The sequence below is a fragment of the Octopus sinensis genome, linkage group LG7, assembly GCF_006345805.1.
Source record: "Octopus sinensis linkage group LG7, ASM634580v1, whole genome shotgun sequence".
NCBI classification, from domain to species: domain Eukaryota; kingdom Metazoa; phylum Mollusca; class Cephalopoda; order Octopoda; family Octopodidae; genus Octopus; species Octopus sinensis.
This window is the reverse complement of record NC_043003.1, coordinates 22,190,274-22,206,187: the sequence shown is the minus strand read 5'-3', so window position 1 is coordinate 22,206,187 and position 15,914 is coordinate 22,190,274. Positions and strand designations below refer to the sequence as shown.

The window sequence follows — 15,914 nt, the reverse complement described above, 5'->3', positions numbered from 1 at the left end:
CGAACAATAAATGGGTCAAGAGGACCCTGCTTGGGTCATGAGTTCCGCCCAATCTGACACTGGTTATTAAAGAGCAAATAAGGAAATGTGACGTTTAAGAGATTTTGTCATGAGTTTTAGAGCAACAAAACTGAACAGATTAAATAAACCCTAGAATTTCCAGCCGTTCTTAAGACGTCCTCGTTTCAGCAAAATTTTGGAAAAGGTCGTGAATGGAAATGACTGAGGGAATGTGAAAACAAAATTGAAATTTGGGGAAAAAGTCTTTTTGTTTGTTTCGTAGGAGTAGCTGTGTGCTAAGTAGCTTGCTTATGAACCTCATGGTTCCGGATTCAGTCCCACTGCGTGGTACCTTGGGCAAGTGTCTTCTACTCTAGCCTCGAGCCGACCAAAGCCTTGTGAGTGGATTTGGTAGATGGAAACTGGAAAGAAACCCGTCGTATATATATATATATATATATATATATATATATATATATATATATATATATATTATATATATATATGTATGTGTGTGTGTATATGGTGTGTTTACGTCCCCGTAACTTAGCGGTTTGGCAAAAGAGATCAATAGGATAAGTACTAGGCTTACAAAGAATAAGTCCTGGGGTCGATTTGCTCGACTAAAGGCGGTGCTCCAGCATGGCCACAGTCAAATGACAAACAAGTAAAAAGAGTAATCGTAAGTTCCGTTGTATTAAACACTGAAATACTATAGGAAATTTTAAATAACAGCTATTCCAAAACTCCCTCTTCTTTCTAACTACAGTGTTGTTTTTTCTCTAGAACTACATTGTCTAACATGTCCTTTGTTTGTGTTTAAGGCAAATGTCAGACAGATTAAATTGAGATATTTGTTCCTGTTCTTTGCGTTCTGGGTTCAAATCTTGCCGAATTCAACTCCACCTTCTATATTTCTGTGGTTGATAAAATACCTATTTCTTTATTGCCCACATGGGACTAAACACAGAAGGGACAAACGGATTAAGTCGATTATATCGACCCCAGTGCGTAACTGGTACTTATTTAATCGACCCCGAAAGAATGAAAGGCAAAGTCGCCCAGCGAGATACTGGCGCCAACCTTCACCTCTCTTTCTAAGAATCGGGAAGACTATACATACACACACACACACATATAGCATTCCCTTCTCCAGAAATTAAACGTGTTGGGACAGGAACTCCTCTGATAGAGAAACTAACACTCTTTTGGGACCAACCAAGAACGGAACAGAAATAAAGCAGGGCTTCTCAGCCGGGGTCCATGTAAGATTTTGTTGTTAAAATTTACCTGCAATACTTCTAAAATACATAAATATTTTAATAATCATTATCATATAATTCCTAATATTTACTTACAAAAATATAATTGGACGGTCCATTCGAATAAAATAGGAATCCAAGAGGTCCATAAGTAAAAAAAAAAAAAAAAGTGGTTGAGAAACACTGATGTAAAGTATATTTGACTGCTGTTTCTAGCGATTCGAACGACAGCAATAATGTTGTTGCTTAGTCCCAGATCAGCCCTGATTAATCATACTTGTGATTAAAGGTATTTCAGCAATGACAACCCTGTATCTTTATATACCAGAAACTATATTTGCCAGTGTTTTGTTTTGTATTTTTAAGACAACAGAGGAAAATTTATTTATTTACTATTTTCTAACGGGTCGTGCGAATGGTTAAGAGCTTGTCTCGTTGGCCGATAGCAATTAAGTAAAATGAAACGCTTTTATCGTTTCATTTCTGGATGGCGCAGAGGCGGCTGGAGTTGTGTATATCTTTTTACAAGTCGGGCGTCAACAGGCAATTAACAGAAGTGTACTGAAATGTCTCAGGCCATGACCATATTCACACTCACTATATATCCATCACCAAACCACCACAGTCGCTATCAGGCAGGCAGGCGTCATGCGTTTTACGTACGTCAACTTTTAAAAGTCCGGACATATAAGATTGAAGATCCGACCGTACATTGTGCGGGTATATATAAATAGCGTGTAAAATAATCCAGGTAGTATTCACATATCTTCAGTCAATGTCCGGACACACACACATACGAATAAAAAAAATATTAACCTTTTTATTTTCGTCTTCTGAAGCGAAAATATACCCTCTGAAGAGCAACGAAGCATAAAAGAGGCCTCTGTGTGCGCGCGCGCTCACATACAGGTATCTTTAAACACAAATACTTCTTTCTATAGGCGTAGGTGGATATATAAACGTTTATACGAGCGAGCTAATATATATAAGATCTGATATAAAATTATAGCGTTCAATATTAAAAGTTACCAGGAGTTCGTATTTATATAAATACTTTATTTACACTCCAACTTACTACAAGCAACAGGTTGAACGAGTGCATCTGTGTGTGTGTGTATACCACTAATCCCTCGGTTATCGCGGGTGTTATGTTCCAAAACACCTCGCGATAGGTGAAAATCCGAAGTAGAAACAGTACTGTATCTTATTAATTATTATAATTTGTATATATTTATTGGCTTTACTTTATTATAAATGCAAAACAACACCAAGAGGAATCGACGTAAGCTTAAATAAAAAAAAACCGCGATATGGTGAGAGATTACCGTAATAGACATGGCCAAAGCCTTAGCTTTATATATACGTGTGGGTGTGTATGTGTGTCTATATAAAATGTTATTTTATGCATAAAGCTTATATAAGAAGAAATGAAATACGTTTTAAATATTAGAAAATTTCACTGTACAGTAGATGAGATCAGAATATAAACATGAATACTGATGAGCAAAAAAAAAAAAGGAGGGAGGGTGTTTCCTCATGGACCAGACATACGCATTCAAACAACTTTTCAAATTATATTTATAATAAATATACACACGTAGATCAATTTTCTAAGGTTACATATATAAATATCTTACACATACACACAAGTTTGAATTCGCATGCAGGTGTGGAAAGTATTCAAAACGTATATAGAAGAAGAGTTTATTTTTTCGTGGAACTTGCAGCTTCGAATAAGTAAATTATACACACACGTATATATACACAAACACACACACATTATGTATATGTATATGTATATATATATATATATATATATATATGTGTGTATGTATATATGTATGTATACATGAAGTCTACAAAGATACGCACAAATGCTTGCGAAACAAACACGAAATGGACACACACGCATATTCAACTGTTTACAAAATAAAACTTTTACCTGACAGAAGAGACACTTCACGTTGACAATCAATAATTGCTAATTTTTCAGTGTTTCATAAACCGGAAATTTAATGTTGTTTGTGTTGTAGTTGTATAAAAAGTTTAGACAGCCGTTGGATCTCGACGTCTGTCTATCTTTCTAGATAACCAATACCTGTGTGTTGTTGGTTATGCGATGTCAATGAACGCATATATGTGTGTGTATATTGAATAAATGCCCACACAAGCAAAGCAGCACCTAACTTCATGAGTCAATGAGGCAGCCTCGACGCTAGAAATAGCAGCCAAATCTCCCTCAAATCACAAAATAAAACAAAAGCTACATATCGCAGAGCCCCTAGATACAGTGATATGAAAAGATGCTGGCTAGTTGTGACGAGAACGCTTTCGTAAAAGGTATACTCTTTTACTCTTTACTTGTTTCAGTCATATGACTGTGGCCATGCTGGAGCACCGCCTTTAGTCGAGGAAATCAATCCCAGGACTTATTCTTTGTAAGCCTAGTACTTATTCTATCCGTCCCTTTTGCCGAACCGCTATGTTACGGGGACGTAAACACACCAGCATCGGTTGTCAAGCGATGTTGGGGTGGCAGCAAACGCGGACACACACATGCATATACACGACGGGATTCTTTCAGTTTCCGTCTACCAAATCCACTCACAAGGCTTTGGTCGGCCCGAGGCTATAGAAGACACCTGCCCACACATGATAATGTGCACCCCACACATGATAATGAAGGGGTTGCAGTTTGGGGAGTTAGGTGGCCAGACGTTAGGGGTGATGTGGTCACAGAAATTGTCTGACAGCCATGACTGGGTTCCCCTGTTTGTGAGGCATGGTGCAGACTTCTGTTGCCAGCAGCTTCCCTATTCACTCAGGCCAGCACTGCCTCCTCCAGGCACTTCATGTAGGCTTCCGTGTTTTGTCAGAGGCCGTGTGGGAAGATGAATGGAGGCATAACGTCGCCATCGCTAGTGATCACTTCAAACACCGTGATGTTGACTGGATGTTTGATTTTTATCACTCTCAGTACATGTCCTCAGATTGACACCCAAACACTCCGAAATGTTCTCATTGGAGCTTCCAGAACAAATGTCAAGCAGTACAGCATGTCGTTTCCAAATTTCTGGCAGGGTGAATTATGCTGTTTTTCCTCACAGACGGTGCCCAACTGACCCTACAATACTGTGTAGTCAACAAAATCAAAAACAATGCGCATGAGCGAAATTAAAACTATAAAACGGTGACAATTTACCCATTGCACTCTGTATCTATATTCATATATGTATGTATCCTCAAATTACGCTCATATATATAGATATATCATTTAACGTCCGACTTCCCTGTTGGCATGAGTTGGACGACTTGTTTTTCATTTGTTTGTTTTGTTTTTTGTGGTGGGGGTAGACTTCACCCGTCCCCTGACATCAACTCAATTATTTACCTCTTTCAAAGCATACGGACAAAGGATAAGGTGTACCAATTCAAAAACACTTGGTCACACACATAGATGGAGAGGGAAGGAGTCATTTGTGCCTTAGATTTTGCCTTTCATACGTTAATACGTGTGTATGGTGTCAATTTGTTTGACTAAAACCCCTCAAAGCAGTGCTCCAGCATGGCCACAGTCAATTGACAAATAATTGAAAGAAAAAATGAGTATAAATTATATATATATATATATATATATATATATATTCAATTCCGAACAACATCAAACCTACAATTGTTTCCATACCTAATTCAATTTGAGAAACATTTATATAAATAAAACGAGCTTTTTTCAGTTTGTCTACAGAAAGCTTTGGTCAGCTCAGGGCTGAGAAACCTGCCTAAGGTGTCACACACATAGTGGGACTGAACTAAAGACTATGTTTGGGTAAGTATTTTCTACAGCCCCAAGTCAACCAAAGAGAAAGGGACCAAGCAGGACCGTGAGACCGTTGGGTTGAATGCTTTACAACATTCATCTCTGCTCTTTGCACTAAAACCTCAGAGGTCAACTTTGCTTTTTATCCTTTCAAGCTTGGTAAATAAAATACTGACCCAGGAGGATGGATAAGTAAAACTGTTCGAGCATCAGACAAGCCATGTAGTATCTGTTCTGGTTCTTTGCATTCTGAATTCAAATTCTGTTCAAGACTTTTTCATCTTAACAGAGGTAAACTGTCCAATCCACAATCAGTTTAGACAGATAGACCTAAAACCAACATAAGCTGTTGAATCTTCAACAAGTAGATCTTGTTGAATCTTCAACAAATGGTGGAATGGAATGAAATATATGAAAGACATTAAGTAGTGAGATATTCAAAACTTTCTTCCTCAGTTAAATCAATGAAATCCCAGCACAGGTGTTGCCATGTGGTTAAGATGCTTTCTTTCCAACCATGTGATCTCAAGAGCAGTCCCACATTGCATGGTACCTTGGGCAAGTGACTTCTACTGTAGCCCCAGGCCAACCAAACCCTTATGAGAGAAATTAAAATAAAACAGAAATGGAAAGAAGCCTGTCATTGAGGTGTGTGTATGTGTGTACTGTGAATGGATGAGGACAGCTGTGTGAAAAAGTGTCACACCCTCGCAGTTGAGGGAACCTGTGTAAGAAGTAGATCCAAGAAGACCTGGGATGAGGTGGTGAAGCACGATCTTCGAACATTGGGCTTCACCGAGGCAATGACAAGTGACCAAGACCTTTAGAGATATGCTGTGCTTGAGAAGACCCGGCAAGCCAAGTGAGACCATAACCGTGGCCTATACCAGTGCTGTATAACCAGCCCATTTAAGAGTACCCTTCAATCATTGGACAATAAACTAGGCTTGTGAAGACCTGTTGAGGCAAGTGAAATCATTGTCGTGGCCGATGACAGTACCGCTTGATTGGCACCTGTGCCAGTGGAACGTTAAAAGCACCATTCGAGCGTGATCATTGCCAGGGCCACTGACTGGCTACTCCATATTACATAGTATAAAACAGGACATCCTTATATGTATTATAGTCTTCTGTTGACTAGCATCAGGTATGATGAAAAATGCACCACATTTTGCATTAATTATAGCATTTGTGTGACATCATTATGTCTTTTAAAACTCATACTTCGGATTTCTGCACCTTACGCTATTCTAGTGAAGACCTGTTGAGGCAAGTGAAATCATCATGGTCAATGACAGTACCGCCTGATTGGCACTCGTGCCAGTGGAATGTTAAAAGCACCATTCAGGCGTGATCGTTGCCAGGGTCACTGACTGCCTCCCGTGCCAGTGGCTCCCTATGACAGTTGAGGTTTTTCTCCATCTACCCTTAAAGTACAAGCAGCATTGAGAAGACATTTGTCTGTGGTCCTCAGCTGAACTCTCAGGTTTGAAGCCTGGAAGATACTAGTATCAGTCAATTTTATCGATTGATGCTTTACTTTATCCATGAAAACAGTACTGGATTTAGACGAACAGAAGCTCTAAGCCATTCGACTTGTGAGGAACACCTCACAAGTGGAATGGCTTAGGGCTTCTTTATCTCCCACATTCATGGCTAGAAAAATACTTTGGCTGAGAGCCTACCAGATTTTGAGGTCAATGCTTCAGCCAGCCAAGCCTATAGGTAAATCTAATACTGCTTGGAAGATTGAGCTGAAAAGGTGAAGTTGATTTTAATGAGGTTTGAACTCAGAAAGTCAAATGTTGGATGTAAATACCACAAAGTTTTTTATCCGTGTTGTAAAGATTGAGTCAATCCACTGCCTTTAGTAGTCTTTTTTTGGAGTTAGTGATAAGCTTTTCAACCAACCTTTTCAAGTTATTTGCTATTTAATGATAATATGTAAAATAATATACACACATAAATATAGCAGAAGCAGCTGTAAGCTAATGAAGTTAATTAATACATAATTCAATAATTAATACATACATATGTGTGTGTGTGTGTGTGTGTATATATATATATATATATATATATATCACGTGACCAACCAGACCATCAGATGTCGTTACACATCGCTGGTCACAATGCGTTCACATTGTTTTAGCCTTCGAATGACGCCACCCTGCTGGCTAAGCGAGCAGGCCAACAGAAGAAAAAGTGGTGAAAGAATACAGCAGGGATCACCACCTCCTGCTGGAGCTTCGTGGAGCTTTTAAGTGTTTTCGCTTAATAAACACACACAAAGCCAGGTCTGGGAATCAAAACCGCGACCCTACGGCAGCGAGTCCGCTGCCCTAACCACTGGGCCATTGCGCCTCCATATATATATATATATATATATATATATATATATATATATATATATATATATATATATATATATATATATATATATATATATATATATATATATGGAATGAGCTTCTTGCAGTTTCCTTCGACCAAATTCATTAACAAAGCATGGGTTGGCCCATGGCTGTAGAAGACACATATACAAGATGCTGTGCAGAGGGATTGAACCTAAAACTACATGGTTTCAAAGTGAATTTCTTCACAACAAAGTTATAGCTACTCACTCAATACATACATATTATATATATATATATATAATATATATATATATATATATATATATGAGAGAGAAGGAAGGGAGGAAAGAGGGAGAGAAAGATGAACAAATACACAATCAAGTTTTCTGAAACATTAACACTTTTTTTTGTTTGTTGATATTGTAGCTTTTGTCGGTGTTTGTTACTGTTATTATTTCCTCTATATCAGCCTAAAGCTGTAACAGTAGTAGATCAACTTGTTAGGTTGGTATTTTAGAAATACTTAAGACAGATTAGTTAGAAAGATGCTTTGGAAACAGCATAACTGGTATGGTAAAGAGACTGAAATAGAAGACTAGAATGATCAGTGTTAGATGTTATTACTGTTATAGGAAACAGAAATACTGAGATTGCAGTGTAAGAAATCTCTATAATGCTGCTGTTCTTTTAGCCCTGAGCCAGCCATGATTGAGTAGGGCCATGGTAAGTGTTCTAACAATGAATATTACATAATAAAAATATATAATATATAACATATATAATATATAAATATATATAATATATATAATTCAATCTGAAGAATCCACTGGAGTGGATGCAAGCGCCAATATATGATTTATAAAAACATGTGACATATTAATAAAAATCTGTAAATATAAAACCATCCAGATTTCTGAATGTTTTATTTCTTCTAATATATAATACCTGTACATCATCTCCAAACCTAATATATATATAAACTGGCTTTCGTGCCAGTGGTATATAAAAAGCACCATTCGAGCATGATCGTTACCAGTGCCACTGGACTGGCTCCTGTGCAGGTGGCACGTAAAAAATACCATTTGAGCGTGGCCATTGCCAGTACCGCCTGACTGGCCCTCATGCCGGTGGTACGTAAAAGCACCCACTACACTCTCGGAGTGGTTGGCTAGGAAGGGCATCCAGCTGTAGAAACTCTGCCAGATCAGATTGGAGCCTGGTGCAGCCATCTGGTTCGCCAATTCTCAGTCAAATCGTCCAACCCATGCTAGCATGGAAAGCGTACGTTAAACGATGATGATGTTGATGATATATATATATATAGGCACAGGAGTGGCTGTATGGTAAGCAGCTTGCTTACCAGCCACATGGTTCCGGGTTCAGTCCCACTGTGTGGTACCTTATGCAAGTGTCTTCTACCATAGCCTCAGGACGACCCAAAGCCTTGTGAGTGGATTTGGTGGATGGAAACTGAAAGACGCCTGCAGTATATATATATGTTTGTGTGTGTGTTTTCCCCCCACCATCACTTGACAAAGGCAGGAAGTAAACACCACAAAGTATTTTATCCATGTAGTAAAGATTCTGAGTCAATCCACTGCCTTTAGTAGTCTTTTTTTTTTGGAGTTAGTGACAAGCTTTTCAACCAACCTTTCCAAGTAACTTAGCGGTTCGGCAAAAGAAACCGCTAGAATACAAAGAATAAATCTATTCTACTAAAAGCGGTGCTCAGCATGGCCGCAGTCATATGACTGAAACAAATAATACGCGTAGGAGTGGCTGTATGGTAAATAGCTTGCTTACCAACCACATGATTCCGGGTTCAGTCCCACTGCGTGGCACCTTGGGCAAGTGTCTTCTACTATACCCTTGGGCCCACCCAAAGCCTTGTGAGTGGATTTGGTAGACGGAAACTGAAAGAAGCCCATCGTGTGTATGTGTATGTATATATATATATATATATATATGTGCATGTGTGTGTTTGTGTGTCTGCGTTTGTCCCCCCAACATCGCTTGACAACCGATGCTGGTGTGTTTACGTCCCCATAACTTCTCGGTTCGGAAAAAGAAGACTGATAGAATAAGTACTAGGCTTACAAAGAATAAGTCCTGGGGTCGATTTCCTCGACTAAAGGCGGTGCTCCAGCATGACCACAGTCAAATATGACTGAAACAAGTAAAAGAGTAATACACATAATATATTCTATGTTTTATTTGTTTCCGTCAGTAAACTGTAGCCATGTTGGTGCACCTTGAAGGATTTGGTCCAAAAATCCACTTCAGTATATATATTCTTAAAGCATGCTACTTTGTCTTTCAATCTCTTTAGTCTAACCGCTAAGTTACGGGGATATAAACAAACTGACACCTGTTGTCAAGCAGTGTGAAGGACAAACACAAAGACACGCGCACACACACGAAATCCACTCACAAGGCTTTGGTCGGCAAGGCGCTATAATTGAAGACGTTTGCCCAAAATGCCAAGCGGTGGGACTGAACTCATAGCGACAAGACTGGGAAGCAAGCTTCTTAACCACACAGCCACGCCTGGGCCTCGAAATAACAGGCATTCGGAGTACAGGAAGCAATTTTATCATTCAACTTTCTGCAATCAATAAAAGTTATTACCTATTCATTCTGGTACTTGGATCGATCAAAACAACACACAGGAGTACAAGACATTAGTCGTCCATCGAGAAAGAGAGGAAAAAAGAACAGGGCGTTACGTGAAAATAATACCTTTACAATGAACGCTACATGTTGACAATCTACCTAATGGAGTATATATCCTAGACGGAAAGGTGTGGCTTTGTGCCTAATCATTATAGGTGTGCCTTTTGTTATCGTGGTAATACGAAAGAAGAGAAGAGAAGAAATCTATAGACGGCTGTTGTACAACACCGATTTTCCGAACACTGATACTCCGGAACATCTTATAATCCGTACTAATTGTACAAGTGAAAACTTCAAATTACCGCGGCCACCAGATTAGTGGTTAACTGGTGCCTTACACGGCACAGTATTAAAAAAACTTGTATCGTTTATACTAATGTACAGGTGCCTCTATTTCATTTAATTATTCAAGTAAATTTAATATTTATTTAATATAGAGCGTGTTGACCAAGTTTCTGGAAAATCAATGTTGTACCTGTAGCTGTTTTTTAGACGTATGTTACGTTTAATGAAAGGGGTTCCAGCCGTGACCATTCAGTCACTTTGTACATCAAGGACTGTACGTAAGTCCAATATAAACGGCAGGGTGTTCCAACTGTGACCATCCACTTATTTTGCATACCGAGGGCTACACATAAATTCAATACGTACTTCCGATTTCGAAACGGAGGTTATGAGTGCTTGGTTTGACGATGACTTGGTTGCTATATCTAGCATGTGGAGTGACCACATAGAGGCTCCCTTGTTGCTCGATTTGCCTTAAAGTTGAATGAAGCAATATTCGATGTTTACTTTTGCTGGTATGAGTAGCCATAATCTAGCTTGATCGATTGGTTATCGTGTTTGCCATATAAAAGTGTGTTAGCGCCTAACTATTCTAAAGTATTGTATTTTATAGTATAGCAAAACAGCGTGGTGTGTCTATGTATATAAATATATAGAGAGAGGGAGAGATATATGTACAAATTTTATGTTGAATAACTGGGTGCATGTGATGTATGTGTAGGGAGTGTATATCTTTCAAAATATGGACATGTGATGTGTGTACGTATGAATGAGCACGTTGTGTTGTTGTTTAACCCAGGTCAGCTCTGATCAATTAAGACTTATGATCAGAGGCATTCCATCCGTGACAACCCTGAGTTTTGCTTTGTTTCTTTTTGTCCTACATGCGAGAAAGCCAGGACCACACAATCCAAAGTACTCTATTCTAAAACGGTGGGGTGAAAAACAGAGAGAGAGAGAATTTGGCTGCTATTTCTAGCCGATCGAGCTATCACGGAGAGGCCACCCTCGCACATGTTTAGGTATACGTGAGCTGTGAAAATATAAGCATGTATATAATGAAAAGGTTACATGGAGGGGTGCCATGTCGTGTACATACATGTGTAAAGTGATATGTAGAGCGTGTATATTTATATGTGACAGGGTATACGTATAGAGATGTCTATTTAAGAGAATAAATTATATGGAGATACGATAGTCGTGGGTGACTGAACGAATATGCTATACTGTAGATGTTCTTTATTGTTTAGCCAGGACAACTTTGCTCAAGCAGACCTTATGACCATAAGTTTCAAATGTTGATCATGATATCTCTTGTTTGGGGTTTTGTTCTTTTTTAAAGACACATTCTGCGGAGGAGTTCCAGAATAAGCACCCTTCTATAACTTTTTTTTTTAATTCAAAATTATTTTCTCGATAATTTATTCCGATTCCTATGTTTTATCTAAATTCACAATTACCCAGCGTAATCTTTTGCGAGAGATTAGGTTGCTATTTCTAGCAGGTCGGGACCACATTACAGCTCCCTAGTTGGCTTTATAGATTTAATATTAAGTATTATCTGGTAGCCCTAGATCGAACCTGATAGAGCAGATCTATGACAAAAGCATTCTAAACGTGACCACCCCGTCTTTTCAGACATTTTCACCCAGGACTTGTTCTCCATTCTTTTCTTTATCCTTATTCTACCTTATACAGGTAGAATGTGATTTGAGATTTGGCTTCTATTTCTTACAGGCAGAGGCTCCGCCAGTGATGTCAATGTAATTACAATCCGCTTGTTTCCATTATACGAATGAGTTTTCGGAGATAATGGAACCATAATGAAGAACGCAAAACTGACTGGATCGAATTTAGCACACCTACATAAGTGTGCTCCCCATCCCCGACTTTGTTTCCTCATAACTTTCAGAAAAATGGCTACTTTTTAATGAAAATTTCTGCAAATACCTTTCAGATGGTGTAGATTACACCGGAATTTAGAGTGAGACAAAAAAAATTGATAGACGCGAACACACATACTAACACACATCATATATTTTTCCAAATTTCATTTCGTAGATGTGTGTGTGTGTGTGTGTGTCTCAGTATGTATGTTGTACCCACCCAATTTTTTTTTCACATTAAATTCCAATATAATTCTGTTCTTCATCTGAAATGTATTTGCAGAAAATTTCATTAAAATACCCATTTTTCTGAAAGTTATGAGGAAACAAAGTCGGAAGAGGACACACTTGTGAAGGTATGACTCAAATTCTATAGGAAATATATTTGTGTTTCAAAGAATGAGATGCAAAGCTTTTCTTGTTGTGATTTGAATTTAAGATATAAACTAAACCAGTTAATGAAGAAACAGATAGCGTGGTTATTTGATGTGCTAGAAATAGCAACCAAATCTCTCTCAAATCACACCTTACAATCTTAAGAAAGGGAACACGTTAATGTCGGGCAAGTTAAATGAAGAGGTGATATTTGAGGTTAGGACTTCGACCAAGGAGTGATGATGGTCACCGAAACGCCTATGACAATAGGTCAGCTTGACAATGCAGGGGCTGAATCGTGGAGAGTTAGTTGTGTAAAATATGTTACTGAATGCTGGTGCATCACACATAAACACACACACACATTAAAGATGCAAGATTATCACAAGACTATTACTCAGAGTTTCACACATTCCCGTTCGTCGGACAGTTGCGATGGTATTCGGGTACTATTTTTCCACCTTGTTTTGCTCGTATGTGCTCACCTCTATGTGTGTGTGTATATATATATCTATATATATATATAGGTATATATATATATATATATATATAGGTATATTATATATATATATATATATATAGGTATATTATATATATATAATATATATATATATAACGTTTTGTAAATGCATATATCTGTGAGTGTATGTGCATGCATGTATCTATGAGTGCATGTGTATTATGTTTTATATATATATGTTTTGTATATGCATATATCTGTATGTGAGTGTATGTGTTATATATATATATATATAATGTTTTGTATATGCATATATATCTGTATGTGAGTGTTTGTGTATTATATATCTATATATATATGTTTTATATATGCATATATCTGTGAGTGTATGTGTATTATATATATATATATATATTTTATATATGCATATATCTGTGAGTGTATGTGTATTATATATATATATATTTTATATATGCATATATCTGTGAGTGTATGTGTATTATATATATATATTTTATATATGCATATATCTGAATGTGAGTATGTGTATCATATACACACACATATATAGTGAAGTTTTTGCAACTACGAAGTTTGCTATGAATTCTCTTAATTTACCATTCATCCAATCGAAACTACTTGGTTTTAACACCAAAGAGAAAGTACTTTTTACCTGACAATGTTACATTTTAGTGGTGGTTGCCCACACCAACTTCAAAGAATTAAAACTTTCCTTTTATTCTTGCCGAAGGGAAATAAGAAGCCAAACCTAGAGTACATGACAACTTTTGTGACATTCACAACAAACTTTCTACTAGCTTTGACAACTTTTTATATGACAAATAGGTTTTTCTTGTAACCCTGTAAAGTTGTCAAAATAATAAAGGGGTATTTAACTGTAACCACCTTCACACACAATATATTATTAATAGGAATATAATTAAGATTTTCTTATGGGTTTGAAACAATGAAGTTCCCACTTATGTGTGTGTGTAGTACCTGTGTAAAATGCACATATACTGCATATTAACAGAAATACACGACTTAGCATGCAAAACTATCTTAGCACGATAGTTATCAAAACATAAATGGAATATTTTATAGTGAATGCATACACACGTATATATATATAAATATATATAATATATACACGCATGCACACACATGTGTATATACACACATGAATATATGAAGTGAGCGTATCAAACTATAAGCTTATACAAATGCAAAGAGGTGAATGAGTAGACGAGTTTATATACTCATGCATACATATATACACACACAATGCACATATATATATATATACACACACAATGCACATATATATATATACACACACACACAATGCACATATATATATATACACACACACACACAATACATATATATACACATACACACACAATACATATATATACACATACACACACAATACATATATATACACACACACACACAATACATATATATATACACACACACACAATACATATATATACACGCACACACACACAATACATATATATACACACACACACACAATACATATATATACACACACACACACAATACATATATATATACACACACACACTACATATATATACACACACAATACATATATATACACACACACTACATATATATACACACACACCCAATACATATATATACACACACACCCAATACATATATATACATACACACAATACATATATATACATACACACAATACATATATATACACACACACAATACATATATATACATACACACAATACATATATATACACACTCACAATACATATATATACACACTCACAATACATATATATACACACTCACAATACATATATATACACACACACAATACATATATATACACTCACAATACATATATATACACACACACAATACATATATATACACACACACAATACATATATATACACACACACAATACATATATATACACACACACAATACATATATATATACACACACACAATACATATATATACATACACACAATACATATATATACATACACACAATACATATATATACATACACACAATACATATATACACACAATACATATACATACACACATACACGTGTGCATATATTACATACATGTATACACACACATAATATATACATAAATACACACATACATACATTACATACGTGAATGCATGTACAAATTTATAAGGAAAACAAAACATAACCACACGTGCATGCGGTGTGTATAAAAAAAAAAAATAATCACGTTTAACTAACCTGTCTATATACACATACAGTAATATATGTTTGGTTTCGAGTGCTCGGCTGGCCACGTTTGGTAAAAAGAAAGCAGGTTGTCCTCACAAAATCTCTCTCACTTATGGCAGTGTTAAAGAAAAAAAGTTTGTTTCAACTGCCTCTGCCTGCAACTGTCGACTTGCTGTGTGCCCCCTTAGTCTGTGAGTGTATATATGTGAGTATGTGGGTTAATGTGTGCGCGTGTGTGTATATATATATATGAGTGTGGATTAGTATGTGTGTCTGTAATAATTAGTGGCTGTGTGGGTGTATATGTCAGAGTCGGCAGTCAACAGCTTCGACACCCCCCTCAGACATATAATTTACTTACACTCACACATATACACTTATGTATTTAATGTGTGTGTGTGTGTGTGTGTGTATGAGAGAGCTTTTTCTTTGTGTATGTGTGTGTGTGAGAGAGAGAGAGCTTTGTCGTGTGTATGTATGTGTGTACTTTGTGTGTGCGTGAGAGAGAGTGAGAGCTTTCAATGTGTG

At 36.9% G+C, this 15,914-nt stretch overlaps 1 protein-coding gene across 4 annotated transcripts in view; it reads right to left on the bottom strand.

Moving 5' to 3' along the window:
• Positions 1 to 15,603, bottom strand: part of LOC115213887 (probable GPI-anchored adhesin-like protein PGA55) — a 190,283-nt gene extending 174,680 nt beyond the window's left edge. For 3 of the 4 annotated variants that reach the window (XM_036504631.1, XM_036504633.1, XM_036504634.1), the window contains exon 1: positions 15,396 to 15,603. The gene's annotated coding sequence lies outside the window, so the exon portion shown is untranslated. Of the gene's footprint in view, positions 1 to 3,204; positions 3,360 to 15,395 lie in introns of those variants that run through there. The other variant, XM_036504632.1, reaches the window with a different exon arrangement.
• Positions 15,604 to 15,914: the final 311 nt, after the last annotated feature.